The 18594-nt window shown below is 49.0% G+C and overlaps 1 protein-coding gene across 1 annotated transcript in view; it reads left to right on the forward strand.

Moving 5' to 3' along the window:
- LOC126524719 (uncharacterized) overlaps positions 1 to 18594 on the forward strand; it is a 451239-nt gene that overhangs the window by 95874 nt on the left and 336771 nt on the right. The window lies entirely within an intron of this gene.

Raw genomic sequence — 18594 nt, forward strand, 5'->3', positions numbered from 1 at the left:
CTACTTCCGTGGTTACATAAGCTGCTTGTTCGTTCGTATTGCTCAATGAGAATGGACGTAGTAAGATGGATCAAGTTGGACGAAATCACCGTGCACACTCCAGCTGGTAGTGGTGTGCGGCGACAAGCTCGTGCGCGTCTTCATGGATTCAAACTCAACCTGGCCTGTAGTGTCTGCGGAATGAAATGATTTAAGGTGCACACCTGTCGTTATCTTGGGTGCAAAATAACAAACAATAACAAAGTGAGGAAACCCGAATTGTAAAACTAGAATACGAGCTCCGTTTTTGTGCAGTCGATGTGCGAAACTTGTTCTTGTAAACTTGTTATTATGACCGCTCTTAGCCGCTCTTAGAACGTTCAGCTGCGGATGCGCCTGCGTCTATCGGAAGTTCCTTGTTTGTTATTGATGGTTCTATCCGTTTTCTGCTGCCACCGCACCTTGTGTAATCTAATTGTATGCGCGACGCGAATTTCACGAGACTTTCTGGAACGCACGAGGGTACCAGCGATTACGTTTGAACCTTTGACGAGTCAAGTATAAAGCCGACACGCTTGACCCGCTGGTCTGATTTTCGACCATCTCCAACTGGGCTTACTACTATTGCTGTGCTTTGAATGTCGCTTGCTTTTAAGGGCTCTAGTTCGCCCAATAATAAGTTAATTTTGTGATACGCAGTATTTGCTACTTCATTCTCCACCGCCAGCACCACGTAACGCCTGGTGGAGGTGCTTGCGGATTCAGGTATGGGTCGCCCCCGAAAAAGCAGTAATTCATGCCCTACCACGAAGACAATGCCGGCGTCGCCCCACACGATCGAGCTAGCTGCAGAATAAAGCTGTCCACGAGGTTTTCTACTTGAGCGGACGAGGAAAAATAAGGCCATGTTGACAGGCCATGTTGGCCATGTTGGCCATGTTGGCCATGTTGACCACGATGACAGATGCAGGGTACCCCGCTCACATAGTCTTGCAGCAGCCAAGACAGCCACCCATTATCCGCGGATGCTCCTCAGACGACCCAGAAACCTAACTTGAGACTTCTGGAAGGATCTCAACATTAAAGTTTCGAACGCTGAGAAGTTGCGCCATATGTACTTCTACTTGCAAGACGCGTGAGCACATGGTTTGAAAACCGAGAATCCACCCTCATTACATGGGACCAGTTCCGTACGGACTTCCTGCAGGTCATAACAAGTATCGTGCGCAAAGAGGGAGCTCAAGCTTTGGTGGAAGCTACCGAATAAGACCGTCGCGATTTCCACCGAAGGAATGACTCCGCAATTCCGCAACGCCAAGCCCCGACATGTCCGTAGAAAAGAAGGTTCTGTTCCTTATGCGCGGTGTAAAGCAAGAGTTCTTGTATGGGTTGATGCGCAACCAGCCGATGACCGTAACCGCATTTCTTACAGTGGCTTCATCACTTGAGAAGATAGTGTAAATGCGCACCAGGCAATTCAACCACCGCTTTATGCCGAACTGCGCAGAAACCCGCGGAAGCTGCTCCAAATATTTGTTAGAAACCATCAAGCCCATCACGTAGGAAGAGCTCCGCAAGATATTCCCATCGTGGCAGCCTGAAGTGACGTGATTTGCCGAGTTCATCCGTGGGGAAACTCAACAATTACTGAAAATACTGAACCGCCGCATTCTATGCCGAAAACAACGACCTATGCCACTGTCACCATCCACCAGGTTCCTCGTTCACGCTCGCGTAAGGGTCTTATGATGCCACAACCTAGCTTGACACCTAACTTGGGCCAGATGCCGCCACCCCGTGCGCTCGTCGACCGGTGCGACGCCCAGAAGGAACCGGCAAAGTGGCGAGCTCCCGTTTTGCACCGTCCGCTGTTTTATCACGGCGGTGGAGCGGGCCATGTCTACCATCAATGCCCAATAGATCCAGATGGAACTAGAAAGATTCAGCGCGAATCCTCGCGCGCGTCCGCGCCGTGGCGACGATCATACGCTGGCTCAGGCCGTGGCCTGTCATCATCATCATCATCGTCATCATCATCGTCATTTTTTATCTCCACTGCAGGACCGGAACTGCGGCTCGGATTATCCCTGTACAGCGCCAAACGATTCAAGCTAGCGCCTGCGAATTTATCAATTTCATCACCCCACCTAGTCTTCTGCCGCCCTCGACTGCGCTGCCTATCTCCGAAAAAAAAAAATGAATTAACCCCTATCAGAAAAACTAAAAGCAGCAAACGATGTTGGTGCGTCGAAATGCCGAAGATCCGCCGCCGACGCTTCAGGACCCAAATCAACAACGAGGCAACGAGATGTCGCCATCCACATGAAGCATCGAAGCAAAACTGCACCGCCTACAGAATACCTGACTACGGGACGTAAGATCAGCGGGATAATGTGATACAGCGGTGGCCTGACGCCGTGCTTAACTGCAATGTAAGACGAAGTACTACCAGCCTCTACCTACTTGTCGACAGCCACACAAATGCAGCTCTTGTAGACACATCGGTAAAATATTCCCTCATTAGTTGACCATACGCTGCCAAAATGAAGAAAGTCAATATAGCGTGGGATGGCTCCCAAGTGAAGAGCTGAATAACACCTTTTAACGCCGGCTGCAACCTCCGCGGCTGGAATTACCGTTCATGACCGTACCTACCCAGCCACCTTCGTTATTCTCGAACAGTGATCTAGAGATATAATTCTTGCCATGGACTTCTCCACAGTCCAAGTGGATAACTCTTTCGGAAGACTAAACGACCCGCCGGAATGCTCTCCGAGTCACCATGTCGTGAGTGTGCTCAATCGTTAGCATCCCGCTTCGCTGGCGCAACATCCATTCCGTCGGCGCCGCCAAACTCGCAGATGCCGTTGTCGAGGGCAATCAACATTTAGTGCTAAAACGTGGAATTGGCGTCGGAATCACTCGACTTCAAGGAGGAAAAGTGAAATTGATGCTGACAAAAAAACCACGAGAAGCGCAGAGGAGGGTGCAGCGGAACCATGACTTGGACAGCGGAGCAGGGTTTAGAGAAAGCAAAACAAGGAAAGCCTAGTGCGACGACAATGGCGATGAGATTGGCACCAGAGTAGAGCGACTCGTCTGCGATGTCTGTCGGCAGACGCTGCTGCGCTGCGGCGTGGGTGACGCGTGCACGCTCTGGCTCTCGCGATCTCCAGATTAACGAGGCAATCGCTTCGCGTGTAGCTTTATTTGCAACGTGCAACACGAGACAGATTGTCCGCGTCAGCCAATATATCACGTAGTGAAAGTAGAGCTGTGCTAAAATGGGGCATTTATCACAATTGTTGGCAAAGTTATTTATATACGCCGCACTGCCGCTAAATTTAGAGGTCAGGGCCCCTACGAGAACGGCCATGATTTTTATTGCCTGTATGTTTCCTTCATGTGCCCTATGTGACCTTTATGTTTCCTTGTTCTTTATGAGAACTTCTGGAAACATACTTCATCTGTACTCCATCTTAACGCATCCTTTCGTACGACACGAGCAAGTAAACTTAATCTCTCCTGTAGGGTGTGCCCTTTGTGTTTACGGCAGGATGTTACCGGTGAGTTCACTCTCTGTTACCTGGCTGTGCACTCCCTCCAGTGCACATCCAAGTAACACAGATAGCAGACAGTGAATATTTGTTAACACATGCTACAGATAGTTCATCTACCTCTGAGATGTATTATTTACTGGCGCTTCCAAGTAAAAAAATTAAGGGGGGAAGTGGGCTCGGCCTTTTCAACCCTCGGTCTTGCTATAACATTCCTCTACTATACTCTACGAAAATTATGCACTAAGGCTTGCTCACTAACACATGCAGAACCTGCGGTCGCTACATGAAGTGAATTTCTCTTGAAAACCTCTTGTGATTCTTCTGTTGACATTAGTAGGGGTAGAAGTACAGCAGCGCGGATCCCGTAAATGCTTGCTTGGGGGCACAACTGAATGATTTAGAATTGTCAGTTAGGTGAGTAGTGAAAGTTGCATACGGAGCATGAGTGTATTTGTTTTACATGCAAGCAGTATGGTTATTTCACTTCGGCCGTTGCTCTAGCTACCGTAGCAGACGAGTGATCACCACGTTTGTCTTCTTTATTCTTTACGCTACGAGGATAGATGGTTCCACCGATTCAAGATGAGGTCACAAATTCTCTAATACGCGACATATGGCGCCATAAGAAGCGTGTACGTGCGCGGTGATCACGAATTTCTGCTTGGCGGGTCTCGTAGCTGCTCGTGCAGGCTGTTCGCGATTGCAAGCAGACGGAGCTGCACGGGCTGCGCGCTGACTGGCTCGTGTCCTCCAGCAAAAGATCGCGCACAGTTCAACTGAAGTCCCTGTGTATACTTTACTAAAAAAAAAAGACAGCACACCCACGCACTCTGACCTCAATAAATGGTGTTTAAATATCGGCCTTCCTTCAATATATGACATCCTCTACGCAACAAAATTGAAGCCCGAAGGCGTGCTTTTACACACTCCGTTCCCTAGAAGCGAACGTAGATTTCGGAGGCTACATTCACTGGTTAACCGCAGTACAACGCTGCTGAAGCGCAACGTGTACTTGAATACACAGTGGCAATAGACGGCCAGAATATTCCTCGTGTCAGAGAATATACATACCTTGGTATATGGATAAATGAACACAATACATATATGGAAACACAGGAAAATCAATAACAGTAAAGGGGACGAGAAATGCAGCCATAATGAAGCACATAGCACAATGGGGATACAATAGGTACGAGGTGCTCCGGGGTATGTGGAAAGGTGTAATGGTTCCAAATGCAATTGTTTGCTTTAAATCAGGGGTACAATGAGGACTCGATGGGCACCAAAGGTCAGTGGGACGCCTCGCATCGGACGCTCATGGGAAGAGTAAAAATGAAGCTGTGCAGGGTGATATGGGCCGGACTAGTTTCGGAGTGAGGGAAGCTCACAGTAAAATTGATTATGAAGAACGGCTGAGGAATATGGAAGAAAGTTAATGGGCTGAGAGAGTGTTGAGGTATCTGTACAGGAAACGCATTTATTCACAGTGGAGGAAAATAGCTACGAAGTTTAGCAGAAAGTATGCGGCCTGTAGCGTGCACAACACGGCAACAAAGAACATCAAGCGGAAAGTCAGAGAGGCTGAACTAATCTCATGGGTGGCGGCAATGGAAAAGAACCCGACCATGACCAACTTTTTAGGAGGAAGAGAACGAAATCAGGAAAGAAACAATTTATGATAAATCAAAGGGAAGCTCATCACTTTTCGAAGGGAAATCGGGTTGCCTTAGAACACGCACCTATAAAGCGAGATATAAGATTGAAGAAGCATATGCTTCCTGCGGTAAAGCTAGGGAAACGATGGAGCATATTTTATAAGCATATGAATAGAATGTGAAGGCCCAGTGGTCAACTTAGGCAACACTGGCCTCCTTGAAGCCCTTCGGTTCAGCGAGAGCAGGAGAAAAGTAAACGTGTCCGTAATAGAGATTAGCAAGAGGTGATTGGAAGATTGGTGGAAGAAAATAGGGAAACGACAAAAAACTGAGACGTACACAAGCAAAGTTCGCAATAGCGGGTCACAAAATTTGGTTGTGGGAGTTCATTTTGTAGTTTTTCTTTTTTTTTTCTTTAACCTAGGTAGGACATTAGGCAGTATAATAGCAAGACCTTGGCGGCGCAACACATTACCCCGTTCCAAAGGGGACGCTCATAATATCCATCCTTCCATCCATCCATCCATCCATGCATCCATGCATCCATCCATCCATCCATCCATGCATCCATCCATCCATCCATCCATCCATCTATCCATCCATCCACCCATCCACCCATCCATCCATCCATCCATCCATCCATCCATGCATCCATCCATCGTGTGTTGCAGGTAAAATTACTGGACGTTATATTGAGCTGGCCGCTGGACCACGTTGTGTGGGTATGAGTGCTCGTTGCAGTAAGACGATAATTTAGTAATGTAGTGAAAAGTGCCCACAGGTAAAATATGGTCCCTATCCTGTGCATTAACCGTGACGCAACCTCTGGACTTGTGTAACCCTATTATTTCGCCGCAAGTTTCAAGCCATACGCCTGTGTCTAGTGTGTACTACAGCGCCCATCCGTGTTGCCTTTGTTCTCGCCTGTCCGTGTTCTCTTGTGAAAAACTGGTACTGTGGCCTCGAATCGTGGTGGGTAGAATAATTTGTTTAAGCTGTGCGTTTGTGTGCTAGAGCTCCTCGGCAATACGACAGTGCTTGTGCCGCAAAGAGAATTGGTGCCGCGGTGCCAGCGAGACGACGGAGGGTTTGATGACTTCACTTCTTGAAAGGTGAGCATGTCTCACGCTTTCGTGCATTCTTGTAGCTTGTAGTTCATCTAATAAGTTTCGTGCAACGAGAACAGCGCGCTTCCGGAGCGTAGGTTCATGTTGTTGTGCACATTTAAGAGACAGTTTCACGAGAGTTTATGTGAAATGTATTTCTTCTTACCGCTTCATTGCCCTCTGCAGTGAAATATGTGTTACCACCGCTGATTGTTGGTACTGAATTGGCAAATATTTATGAAAATACATAAAGTTACCGTTCGATACTTTCGCGTAAAGAAATTCTGCCGTATATATGCATTTCCGCAATTTACATGTGCAATGTATGTCGATATGTCGTGGGCCGCGCGAGTGAGCATGCGACTGCTGTGTTCGACAAGTGAGCAGATATTCGTTTGTGTGAATTGGGTTTTTATAAACAGAGTTTAATTTGAAATCCATCTTCCCGAGAACCTGTCGGCATTCTTCGTCTTCTTGGATCTACTCGCGTTGTTGTGTAACAACCAAGTTTCTTTTTTTATTCGAGACATATAAGTCAGACGTTGGCTTTGACTATTATCTGCGTCTCCAGAACATCTCAGCTGTTGCGATCATAGTTTAAGACAGTAGGTTGCAGCACTGCTGAGTTTCAACCTGAGCCCCCCTCCCCGTCCCTCCTGAACGAAATTTCTGGCTACGCCATTTAATTGTCTTGACAGTGCGTAGGGTTCAAGAATTCGTTTGAGGAATCTTTTTCGATGGCAATGGTCATTCATCTATTTGATTCCTCGCCAAATTCTATAAGGACGAGGCCGAGCTGCAACGAGTCCCAAGTCGTGGTATAAGCGTGGCCCGCTTCTGCGCAGTGGTAGCAGAGCGGGCGGTGGTCTGGGGCGCGCCATACATCTCTCTTCCTTGGGTAGCTGCGCGGGACGACGGGAGGGCGAATTGGCAGCTGCTGCGGCGAACTACAGAACTGCGGTATAACCGGGCCCTGGTGGGGTCGCGGAGGGGGACAGTGAAGGCGGGCTACGGCGGCGTAGATAATCGCTTCCGCCTGAGGCCACGGTGATTCGGGGACTCCAAGTGACTGCTGAATCGCCTCTCGGACGATGTCAGTAGTGAATGCCACTTGAGCCGGCGTAGAAGGGCACTTCCTCCGCAGTTCTTCTCGTACGAAGGTTCTAATTTTCTCTCGGAGCTCGTCGGTGCCTAGTGCCTGAATTTAGCTCTTTTCGAAAGCACCTGCCGGTTGTATTAGCGGGTGCTCATTTCTAGCATCTTTTCAATAGCCGTTGCCTCTATCAAAAGCTCAGCTACGGTCTTCGGGAGGTTGCGGATCAGTCTGTTGAAATGTTCTTGCTTTACGCCCTGCATCAGGAAGTAGACTTTTTCTCCTCGGACATTTCCTGGTCGGCGTGTAGGGAAAAACGGCTCATCTCTTCCGTCTCTTTAGGCAGTTGCCCTGGGGTTTCAAGCAGAGCTTGCGTTCTCTCTTTGCTCACTTCGCTCGTGAAGGTAGGAAGTCGCGGCTAAATAGCTCCCAAGTTGTTGAGCTGGCTTTTGAAATCTCAAATAATGTCCTGGCGGCATCTTGAAATGAGAAGAAACGGCACAGCTGGTCGTCGCTGTTCCAGTTTAGAACGTACCGACCATTTCATACGTTTTGAGCGATTTTTACAGTTCTTCAAATGATGATCCGCGGATGGTCGGTGGCTCCCTGCGCTGTTGCAGAACGATGGGCGACGCGTTGGCTGCCATTGTTGTCAACTTAAGTCCGCGCTCCGGGGGATGTTTTGTAGCCTGCGGCTTTCTTGCGTTCCCGAGACAGCGCTGGTGTTGTCTTGGGTGTGTGGGGTGGCCCGGGGCGTCCGATGCATACACGCAAAAGCACTTCCACTAGCTGCCACGTTATAGCGACGAAGAAAACAGTCGCAAACTACGAACGACGAAACTAACTTTTTATTGGCCGAACTTCTGCTCAAAAAAGCAAGTTAAACTCAAAGCAGAACGATGTCAACGAACACATCGGCGATCGTGCAAAATTTGATCTGCGGGCCAAGCGCGTGGGCTTTTATACATGAGTCATCTAACGTTCCAGAGCAATTGCTGGTGCCCGCGTGTTTCCGAAAAAGTACAACAAAATTCGCGTTGCTCATGCAAACAGATCACGCAGTGTTTGGTGACATCAGAGAACTAGTAAAATCATCGATAACATTAGAGAAACTTCCGCTGCATCTAGGCGCGTCCTGCGCTGAGCGATAATGTTGAACATTAGTGAGCCAGCGAAAAGCTGTCACCAGCGAAGGAGGAAAAGGCACACCAGTCAACCCTCTCTTCTTTTAAAAAGCCCCGTCCCGACGCGGCAAACGTGAAAGCGCAACGAAAAACACCCGTAGCAAAAAGACAACAAATTAACAAAGTTCGCCAGCGGACGTAAAAAGGCTTAAGACTCGCCACGTGGACCACGTCGGAGTGTGCGCGGCGCCGCTGGGATGGCGACATGCAGTCTGGCACGACGTCATAGTCCAGTGCGCCAATACGTCGGACGATCTCGTAGGCTCCGAAATAGCGTCGCAATAGTTTCTCGCTAAGTCCTTGTCGGCGTAACGGGGTCCAAACCCAAACGCCGTCGCTGGGTTGGTATACCACGTAGCGTCGTTGAGATAGTAGTGCCGGCTCTCGGTCAGCGCCTGATTTTTGATGTGCTGGAGAGCGAGCTGTCGGACATCTTCGGCGCGTTGGAGGTAGGCGGTGACGTCTACATTTTCTTCGTGCGTCGAGAGTAGCGATCAGATTCCTTCACTAAACCAGCTTGAACGGCTTCATCGGTGTTGCTTCTTGCACTGCGTATTGTAAGCAAGGCATCCCATGTCTTGTGTTTCACGTAAACAGGCATCGCTAATATGTCCACGAGCGTCTTGTTCAGTCTTTACGCTATAGGCCATTCTTCTGCGAGTGGTAGGCAGTGGTCCTCTGGTGACTGGTCTGACAATACTGCAGAATAGCGTGAGTGTACTCAGCTGTAAAAACTGTTCCTCTGTCAGTAATGAGGACTTCAGGCGCACCATCTCGCAGCAGGATGTCTTGGGCGAAAAATTTGGCTACTTCAGCTGCACTACCTTTGGGCAGGGCTTTTATTTAGACGTAGCGGATAAAGTAGTCGGTGGCCAAGAGTATCCCCCTTGTTTCGAGTTGGTGACGTCGGAATGAGCTCCAACAAATTCATCCCGACGTGCTGAAACGGTCGGCAAGGAGGATCGATCGACTGCAGTAAACCTGCTGGTCTTCTCGGTGCTGTCTTGCGTCGCAGACAGTCACGCCACGTTTTGACGTAGTAGGCGACGTCGGCGGTCCAGCGCCGCCAATAGTACTTTACTTGTATTAACGCGACAGCGTTAAGGAGCTCGTGCCGCAGCAAAGCCGGTTTCGGCGGCGTTGGCCGTGAGCGACAAATCTCGGAAGGCAATTCATAAATACAAACAACTTGCAAGATGGGCTGGGTGGGAATCGAACCAGGGTGTCCGGAGTGTGAGACGGAGACTCTACCACTGAGCCATGAGTTCGATGGTTCCAAGCGCGACAAAAGCGCCTCTAGTGAATGCGGTGTTGCCTTACAAACGTGCCGTAGAAAGTTATACTGCGGTTTATATCGGTAGTTAAGAGCATGTAAATTACAGAAGTCGCGGTTAAACGAGTAGCGAAGTGCGTTTCCGCTGATTTCTTCTGCGCTTGGCGCACACGCAGAACTTTGTTGCGGCAAACACAGGAGACCCCCCCCCCCCCCACTCGCAATGTACGGCGCTACCCCGACAGGTGGCGCGCTACTCGCCCGCTTCTCCCCTTCGTCTCGTTTGAGCGCAATGGAGCCGTGCGGGGACCAGTGCGAGGATGCCCCAATACCCTTGCGTTTAATAAGTTTTCTCGCTCTCTTCCCTTCCAACTTCCAGCGAGCGTCACTCGAACCCTCGTGTTTAGGCGACGTGGCTCCTCTTTCCGCTCACAGCGCTATTCCTATGTGCAGCGTCCGATGCGGGACGCCTCTGACGTGATCGCTGCGCCGTAGCGCGTCTGGTGGGAAAGCGTTCCCAGCGATGTGTGCCGTGCTGCTGGCGAGGAGTCATGCGTCTGCGTGGTGCTCCAAAGCGAGATAGAGGACGATCCCATCGAGGCGTCAGCCCCATGATCGCGTCCGCCTTCATGGCGCGTCGCGGCCCGGCTCTCCGTGCCGATCACGATGTTTGGCTCGCATAAATCGTTTCTCCCTGCGAGACACCGAGTTCTTTGGTTCGTTCCGCTTGCTGAGATTCATGTTTCGTCTTTGTGTGACTCAAGAGCATGCCAAGCGAATGAGTGGGCGGTGCGAACGATACGCTATCGCGTTCCACTCTTGAAGACGAAGCTTAAGCGTCTTCCAATTCTTATTGCGAGCGTACGGAAAAAGCCCAAGTGCCCGGCTGTATTATCGTCGTGTAGGGCGTGCAATGTTTCTGGTTGGAGTGCTGCTGGTACAACGAGGAGGTAGTTTGGGTGGACCGCGGAGTTTTTTTTTTACTATTACGTCATTGCGCAAGTAACACGAGGGCAAGCCACGTAGAATTACCCTAGGGTCAAGGTCGGTCTTGCTTTCTAAATACACCACAAGGCTGTGTAGCTCCGCGCCTGCTTGTTGCTTTTTGTCGGAGTCATCTGCGGTTATTTTTCTAAGAAAGGCGTCGTCGTCCAGTTCGCCTTGCGTTGCGGGTCAATAGGCGCGCGCGACAGGCAGTCTGCGTCATAATGTTTACTGCCGGACTTGCACAGAACGGTTATGTCGAATTCCTGGAGTCTGAGAGTCCATCGTGCTAGGCATACTTTTAAGTTTGCCAGCCCACACAAGCTGCGGTTGTCGCTTACCGCTTTGATGTGCCTGGCGTGCACTTTAAAAAAAAGCTGACACCCTTTGGGGCTTATATTTTCCCCAGGCAATAATCGTCATCTGCTTTGCTTGCGTTTACTTTTTCGAAATCTCTGCGCTCGCTACTTTCCTGTCGAGAACGATGTTTCAAGCTGATAACGCGTAAGCCGTTCGAGACTAGGAAGTACCGGGCTCGCAGCTTTAAAGAAAGGAAATGCGGGCAAGACAGATGACGAATATTGTTTGGGGACAAAATACAACCCAAAGAGTGTAAACTTTTTTTAGAGTGTCCATGTAAGGCGGACATTTCTCCGCAGCCCGGATGATCACAAGGCACTCTTTCTCCATCGTAGAATAATTCACTAACTCTCTTGAAAGCCACCGGCTCGCGTAAGCTATTACGCATTCAGCTCCGTCCTTCCTTTTGAACAAGCACGGCAGCGAGGCCAACGCTACTTGCATCAATGTGGATTTCAGACTAGGCGTTTTTGTCGAAGTATGACAGCACCGGCGGTGACGCCAGCCATCGTTTCAGCTCCTCAAATACCTCATGTTGTCGTGTTTGCCATTTAAAGACGACGTCGGATTTCGTGAGATGAGCATTTTGGTGTCGCAATGCTTGAAAAGTTTCTTACAAAGCGCCTGTAAATGACACATGAACCAACGAATCTGCGCGCTGCCCTTTGTCGATAGGCCGCCGGAACTTAGCGATGGCAGCTGTCGTTTGGGGGCCGGGATGGACTCCAGGCTTCCTGATGACTTGGCCTAGGAACAGAAGTTCTTCGCAAGCGAAACTGCACTTTTCCGGCTACAGGATGACTTTGGATCACTTGATCGCCTCCAGTACTGTCTGAAGCCACCTCAATCGGTCTTCGAAATTCGTGGAAAAGACTACAACGTCACATAAATAGACGTGACAAGTCAGCCACTTCAGTCCTGCCAAGACTCTGTCCATCACGGGCTGGAACATTTCATTCGCAGTGTAAAGTCCTAATGGCATCACCTTCAATTCGAAGGGGCTGTCTGGCGTGATAAATACTGTATTTTCTCGATCCCTTTCATCAACTACAGTTTGCCAATAACCCGTCTTGATAATCATCAACGAAAAGTACTTTGCATTACACAGACTGTCTGATACATCCTCTATCCGTCGGAGGGGGATATGTCCGTCGTTAGTTTGTTCAAGCGGCGATAATCGACGCAGAATCGAAGAGTTCCATGATTCTTCTTCACTAAGACCACAGGAGACACCCATGGGCATTTCGACAGCTGGAGGATAACGTCGCGCAGCATTTCGTCGACTTGTCATAGGTTCTAGTTGCCGCGTCGAGACACGATAAGGGCTCTAGCGGAGCGGTCGATCGGATTCCTCGGTTATAATGAAACGCTTTGCAACTGGCGTTTGTCGAATCCGATGAAGTCGAAAAGAAATATTCGGATAGTCCAAGAAGACTTCCGACCTGTTCTTGCTTACTCATGTGGATGCTAGATTTATGTCAAAGAATTGTAGCCTATAGGTAGCCGCTTGTGTTCGTATTCATTTCTTCTTGTGTCCGTGATTTCCTGCCGTATTTAGACACCATTCCACGATGATCGACCAACAAGCCCATATCGCCACCCTCGTCGAGGTGGCGATTCGGCAGAATCTTAGAGGAAAAAACACATTCCTGGTTTGTCGTGCTTGAGCTTCCGGCTGAAGTTTGTCAGCATCAGTTTCATTTTTCCTGCATGCACTCCAGCGATCCCTCTTCCGACTCAAATATCTCGATGGAGCAGCAGGCGTTGATCGCCCTCGATGACAGTTTCTGCGTCTGCAGGTGTATCGGTGCCCACGCAAATGACAACACTGGAGCGACGCGGGATGCTCACTCGATCTTCGAACACACTCAAGACGTGGTTACTACGAAAGCTCTGCGGCGGTATCGCTCGATCTTCGCACTGCGTTATCGACTTCTAATTCAGGTCGATGATTGCACCATGTTGGTTCAGGAAGTCTACGCGAAGAATGACGTCCCGTGAACACTGTTAACGAAGGTGGCGATGTTGTTCCGATCATGAACGGTAATTCGTGCCATGCAGATTCCAGTCGGCGTTATTAGGTATCCTCCAGCGGTACGAATTTGAGGGCCTTTCTTAACTTGCTTCAACTTGGCGGCGATGGGTCAACTCACGACGGAGTCGTCGGCTCTTGTGTGGCGGTTAATGCGTGGCCGTCCAGAAGCGCGTCCGGGTCGGTGGGTCTTTGTCTTGCGTTGCAGGTAGGTCTTGGCGTCGGATCACCGTGCCGTCATGTTGGCCTGTCGCTGGAACGTCGCGTCGGCAGGTGTTCTTTTGTCCGCATATTCTTTGCTTCTAGGCTTCGTCGGGGTGGTGGCGTCTCGTTGATATGTCTTACAGATAGCCTTTTTGCAGTTTTTGTCGACGGCGGCAAAGGATCTTCGCCAGTTCGATAGACAGGAACCGCACCTCCATTCATTGCTGCTGTTAGCTTTCCAGAAATGGGCTCGCAGACAGGCCCTGGGGCGCACTTACGTAAAGCCTATTCCAACACTTATATTGTGATTTTGCAATCAACCCTGGACGATTGGTGAAAAACATTTTTCAACTACCCCCACTTTACTTGACTGTCACGCGACGTCGCGAAAACCGCGACAGCTCCCCATCTGACATGACGCGTGTACACTAATTATGGAAGATTGGACCAAACAAGAGAAAAATTGTTATTTCTGATTGGACGCCTTCTCGCTAATAGCCCTTGGCTATTTGTTTTGGGCTGCACCCACTTCACCTGCCTGTCACGCGGCGTCACAAAACCGCGAGAACTCGCCTCGTCAAAGTGACGTGTGTGCGTTAAAGATGCATTAATATGCCGAACAAAACCGAATTTTTCTCGGAATAGCCGCAGGCTGCCCCGTTATGAACTGAATAAACGATGGCGGCCGCCGATCGTTCAGGCACTGGCTACTCCCACCTGCCGCAGAGTATGGGTTTGTTTGCATGCGATTAAACTTTTTTACGGCCGGGTAACGTTGTGAAAGAATTTAGGGATGTTTACAACATCACTCTGCCAACTCATCTTCGGTGAGGATTCGTTTTAGCGGCATTCTTAACCTTTCGTTGCATGCCGCCGCAATTTTCGACTAGCCACCTCAAGCTATATAGGGGAAAGCGAACCAATCACAGACTCTGGCAATACCCTCTTCATCCGGTTACCGATTTTCAGTGCATCCCTCTCCGCTTGAGCGTGCTCCTCACCTCTTGTCAGCCAATTAGATAAAACAAGCCGCTCAGTGTAGGGAATGTTAATAGTTTTTAAAGCGAAGAAAAGCGACCTCCTGTAAACGAGGACAGCGTTTGATTGGTTTGTTCCGACAACCCCGCAGGTCACCGGGTGATGCTTGCGTCGGCGGTTACGCAAATTTGACGTCAGGAGATTGGAATAAAACGTATTGGAACAGTTTTACGTTATAGGGCCCCTGGACAGGGCCAGTGTATGGTCGACGTTGCTGGGACAACTAGCGGCCTGGTGACGGCGAACGGGACGGTCGTCGAGGGCTCCATTACCATAAGTAGCGGCGAGGTAGTCAACGGTAGAAGGAGAGCGTTCACGTTGCTGCGGGTGCGGTCACGTTGCTGCGGTTCACGTTGCTGCGGGTGCATGGACGTTGGCAGTAGATGTGGCAGGCTCCTCCGCAGTGATAGCAGAGCAGACGGGAGTAGGGGGCGCGCCAAGCGTTGGTCTTCCTGGGAATGTTGCGCGGAGCGACGGGTTGGCGTTGGGGTGGTGGCGGTGGTGGACGAGGGTACTGCGGCGTTACCGCGCCCGGGCGCGTGCGATGAGGGGGAACGCGACGGCGGGCTACGGCGGCGTATTCCATCGCTTCCTGCTGAGGGGGCGGGACCTTTGGATGGTTCTTGGGCCTCCTCGCATAGGACGTCGGCAATCGAGGCCACTTGAGGCTTCTCAAGCTGCTCCTGCACGACCGCTCTGATGGTCTCGCGCAGCTCGTTGACTTTCGACGTAGTCTGTCAGATTGTGTGGAGATTGAATTGTCGGTTCCGCATTTCGAGTGTTCTCTCGATGTTGCTTGCCTCTAGAAGAAACTCTTCAACGGTCATTGGTGGGTTTCTTATTCCGGCGAAATGTTCTTGCTTGGCACCACGCATGAGTAAGTGAGCTTTCTTCTCCTCATACATTTCCGGGTCGGCATGACAGAATAGACGGCTCATTTCTTCCGTAAAGATGTCAAAGTTCTCATTAGATAACTGGACTCCGGCTTCCATTAGAACTTTGGACCTCTCTTGCGAGATAATTCTCGTGAACGTCCTCAGGAAGTTGCTTCGGAACAGGTCCTACGTTTTATGGGTTGATTGCCGGTTCTGGAATCATGCCCTCGCTGCAACTGCCAAGAAGAAGTGAACATGGCATAGCTTAAGCTCAGAGGTCCCGTTCCTGAAGGTCGATATCCTTTCGAGAGTCTGGAGCTAGGTTTCCGAATCCTCCGACGAAGATACACGGAAAGAAGGTGGCTCCCTCAATTGCTGAGAGCGAGTGAGCAAATGAAAATGCAAATGGGAGAGCAAATGGTTGTTGAAGAAAGACGACGAACACTGGGGCTGCCTTCTGTTGGTTGACTTGGTGACAATCTTCCTGGTCGTCTCAGGCAAACGCACAATCTGCGATCAGTCTGCACAGTCAGATCAGAAGACACAGTCTGCGGTCGTAGATAATCTGATCAGCAGGTAAAACGCGTCGGCTTTTACACAGGAGTCATCGAAGGTTCCAGAGTAATCGCTGGTGTCCGCGAGTCTTCCAGGAAGTACTGCACGATGAGCATCGTTGATACCAATCAGATTACAGAAAGTTCAGTGACATAATACAACAGGCAGGCGCTTTCTGTGCACAGCGATAATGTTTAATATTGGTTAACCGGCGAAAAGCCGTCACCGGCGAATATATACGTGTGAATTCCATAGATAAAACACATACAAACAAGGAAACTGAGGACAAATAACGGGAAATTGCGTGCACTTATTAAGTGAACTAAACAAATGATAAATTAATAAAAGTGATAGTGGATGAAAAAAAAACTGGCGCCAGGTGGGATAGCAACCCAAGTCTGCGAACTACGCGTGTTGCTCTTATGTACTCAGCTACCGTGGCGCCAGTTTTCCATCCACTTTAGGGTGTATTTGTTTTATCTAATAGAACTAACTCTGAGAGTGGAAGCTGGTGTCACCATTCACAAGCCTCGGCGGTGGATGTGGAACATGCGTTCTTCAGCAGAGGTCACGTATACGTATACGTGAACTTTTTGGGTGAAGGCAACTGGTTGATTAAACCCACACACGCTGCTCGAAAGCATCAAGGCTGCCGGGTTCCAGACCCTCGCTATGTAATGAACGAGAAGAAAGGGAATTAACCGAGAGCCCCAATATTTTTTATTCATATCATCGGAAGCCAACAAGCAATGACACCAAGGACAACATGGGGGAAATTACTCGTGCTTACTAATTTATTTAAAGAAATGAATCAAATTACAGTGAAAGTGGATGAAAAAAACTTGCCGCAGGTGGGGAAGGACCCACGTCTTCGCATTACGCGTGCGATGCTCTAACGAATTGAGCTACCGCGGCGCCGTTTGTGACATTTCTCTAGTTCGTGGTTTGCACCCCTCCCCCCCTCCCCACTCTGGTAATAGCTGGTACGCCACTGAGCCTCTCGCTCCGTGACGGGAGACCGCAATGGCGCTCGCACATCATGGCTTTGCGCGCCCCGAGGAGGAGGCGAGGATGCGTGCACGTACTGATTTTTTTTAGCCAATGATGCCTGCTAGGCATTTTATTGCGTGAGCATTTTAGGGCTACTTGCGTCGGAAATATGTCGGTTGACCTCTCCGTCTGTGTGTCACGCGTGACTCGATGCACCCCAAAAGTGAACATGGGGTCCAGTAGGGGTATACATATATGAGAATGCCTTATGACTACGTAGTGACCACTACGTATGTATGAGCAGCAGTTGGGAATAATAACAGTAAATATGGATTAATACGACCAAAGAATAAAGCCTAAATAAGCCTTCTTAAGATCAATGAAACGTAAGGAAGCCTCAGAAGTATTATTTACGATAAAATTAGGCGCAGTGCTGTAGAATTCAGATTAAGAATAGCGAGGACAATAATATTAAGGGGTGAAATTGTTAACGAAGAGTGACAAAGGTTAAACTAATCAAACATAATAAATAACTAAGCATAGGTTGTCATACGACTAATTATTTCTATTTGTCGACATGAAGATGCTAAGTGTTGGCATCATAGAATGCTTAATTGTCTAGTAATGTAATTATTTTGGCAATCCTTGCCTTCATTCCGGAAGACGCGTTCCGATACACCAGGAATATATGTGTGCTATGTGAGTTGCTGGAAAGAATGCTTATGCACTCTGTGTCAAGCGCCACTAGGAAGCTAGTGCAGTAACGGTCGCGAACGGCTCGACGTAAATAAATCTCGCGGCGAGACGCGAATCGTTTCGTCAGTCTAGTCGTAACACCATGTAGACAAGGTACAGCCTATTTTTGCCCGCACAATACACATAGAAACTCGACGCTTGCGACGCCACGTGAACAAAGGCACTTACAACTGTCAAACATTGCCGAACTAATTGAAACATTGTTTTCACACAGATATACGAAGCCATTTAATGATTGTAATATTATTTGTACTGCTGTGCGCCTTTTCGGCTTAACACGCAATTATTAAGCATTTGGTACCAATTGACGTAACTGTATATACGCCGTATCATGTAGCAATATTTGTTGTGCTCTTCGCTCTGTCATAATCACTGTTGTATTTTATGATGTTCTCTTTTGTGTTTGTGTTCGCCAACTGTTCTTTTTTGTTCTTCGACATGTGTGTTTCTGGAGCTTGTATTGTTGCGTGAAATCTGTGTTGTTGAAATCACCTTCTCCTATTTGTTGCCCTTCGGACCCCTGACTATCTAAATAATAAGTAAATGAGGACTCCACATCTTGCCATTATTCCTGTTTCCTCGCAAAAAAAAAGGCCTCCGTGGCCTTGTCAGAATAGGAACTTATCAACAAAAACAAGGAAATGCTAGTTTCCCCAAATGGCGGAACACAGACAGCGATAACAAGGCTTGGGTTCGCGCTCGGGCAGCTTCGCTTGTGACTTCTACTCTGGCATTCAGCGAGAGGTGTTTGCTCCGTACCCTAGGAATTTAATGAAGTCTAGACAAATTTCCCTTTGAATGTCTCTTAAATATTTTTAGCCTTTGCGATTATTGTAGGTTGTTTCTACTATTATTTTCATTTTAACGCGCAATTTCACTTTACTACAGCACTTACTCGGTAGCTTTCCTGAAAGTTCGTCGTTATAACTTCAGATAATCCACCCATCTCT

This window comes from Dermacentor andersoni, chromosome 3, assembly GCF_023375885.2.
Source record: "Dermacentor andersoni chromosome 3, qqDerAnde1_hic_scaffold, whole genome shotgun sequence".
Lineage (NCBI taxonomy): Eukaryota > Metazoa > Arthropoda > Arachnida > Ixodida > Ixodidae > Dermacentor > Dermacentor andersoni.